We start from the raw sequence: 1829 nt of genomic DNA, 5'->3' as shown, positions 1-1829 counted from the left end.
CAAGGGTCTCTTCCCTAGGGGGGAAGTTATATTTAGGCCATTTCTGCCCCCCTTGGGGCAGATTGGCCTATTTTTATGAGGCCAATCTGCCCCCAAGGGGGACAGAAACCACTAGACACCAGGGAGTTTTTTTTTCTTCATGAATTTCACGCAAGGGGAGCGACCCCTTAGGCAAGGGTCGTTCCCCTGGGGGGCAAATTTATTTTAGGCCTAAATATTGCCGCAGAAACCACTAGGCAGCGGGGATTTTGTTGTTGTTGTTGTGTTACAGATGGTAAGCGACCCTTTAGGCAAGGGTCGCTCCCCTGGAGGGGCAAAATTTATTTAGGCCATTTCTGCTGCCTTTGGGGGCAGATCGGCCAATTTTAGGTCAATCTGCCCCCAAAGGGGGCAGAAACCACTAAGCACCAGGGATCTTTTTTTTGCGTCAATGTCACGCAAGGGGAGCGACCCCGTAGGCAAGTGTCGTTCCTCGGGGGTGGAGGGGCAAATTTACTTTAGGCCATTTCTGCCCCCCCGGGGGCAGATCGGCCTATTGTTATTAGGCTGATCTGCCCCCGGGGGGGCAGAAACCTGTAGACGCCACAGCAAATTTGTTTCTGTGTTTTTTTTTGTTTTTGTTTTTTAGAGATGGGGAGCGACCCATCAGGCAAGGGTCTCTCCCCTGGGGGGCAAATTGTATTTAGACCATTTCTGCCCCCCTTGGGGGCAGATCGGCTGATTTTAGGTCAATCTGCTCCCAGGGGGGACAGAAACAACTAGGCACCGGGGATTTTTTTTGCGCCAATATCACGCAAGGGGAGCGACTCCGTAGGCAAGGGTCGCTCCCCCGGGGGGTTGGGGGTTCAAATTTATTTTAGGCCATTTCTGCCCCCTGGGGCAGATCGGCCTATTGTTATTAGGCTGATCTGCCCCCGGGGGGGCAGAAACCTGTAGGCGCCACGGCTAATTTTTTTTGTGTGTTTTTTTTGTGTGTATTTTTAGAGATGGGGAGCTACCCATTAGGCATGGGTCGCTCCCCTCGGGGGCAAATTGTATTTAGACAATTTCTGCCCCACTTGGGGGCAGATCGGCCGATTTTAGGTCAATCTGCCCCAAAGGGGGCAGAAACCCCTAGGCACCGGGGATTTTTTTTTTGCACCGATGTCACGCAAGGGGAGCGACCCCGTAGACAAGGGTCGCTCCCAGGGGGTTTGGGGGTGTGGGGGGTCAAATGTATTTTAGGCCATTTCTGCCCCCATCGGCCTATTGTTAGGGCAGAAACCTCTAGGCACCAGTGCATATTTTTTGTGTGTGTTTTTTTGTGTTTTTTTTAGAGATGGGGAGTGACCCATTAGGCAAGGGTCGCTTCCCTGGGGGGAACATTGTATTTAGACCATTTCTGACCCCCTTGGGGGCAGATCGGACAATTTTTGTTTGGCCAATCTGCCCCCATGGGGGCAGAAACCACTTAGGCACCAGGGATTGGTGTGTGTGTATGCGTGTGTTTTCTTTAGGGAGGCAGCCCCTTGGGTAAGGGTCGCTCCCCATGGGAGCACATTACTGTTGGCCATATCTGCCCCCCATTTGGGGGAGATGGGCCTATTTTTGGAAGGGTCATCTGCCCCAAGGGGGGGGCAGAAAGCCCAGCAAAGGCCAGGGAAGTTTTCTTTTTCCAAAAATAAAAGGGTGGGGGTATGGCCATACCCCCACCCCAAATAAATGGAGCCAAAGTTGTTCTGCCCACTAGTGGGCAGATGGGGCAATTACCCCTGACCCACACCCGGGGGGGGCAGATAGTCTACTAGATGACAGGGAATTTAAAAAAACCAAAAAATATTGGGGTGGTG

This window comes from Pleurodeles waltl, chromosome 5 (genome assembly GCF_031143425.1).
Source record: "Pleurodeles waltl isolate 20211129_DDA chromosome 5, aPleWal1.hap1.20221129, whole genome shotgun sequence".
NCBI lineage: Eukaryota > Metazoa > Chordata > Amphibia > Caudata > Salamandridae > Pleurodeles > Pleurodeles waltl.
The sequence above is the reverse complement of the archived record's forward strand: the minus strand, read 5'-3'. Positions refer to the sequence as shown.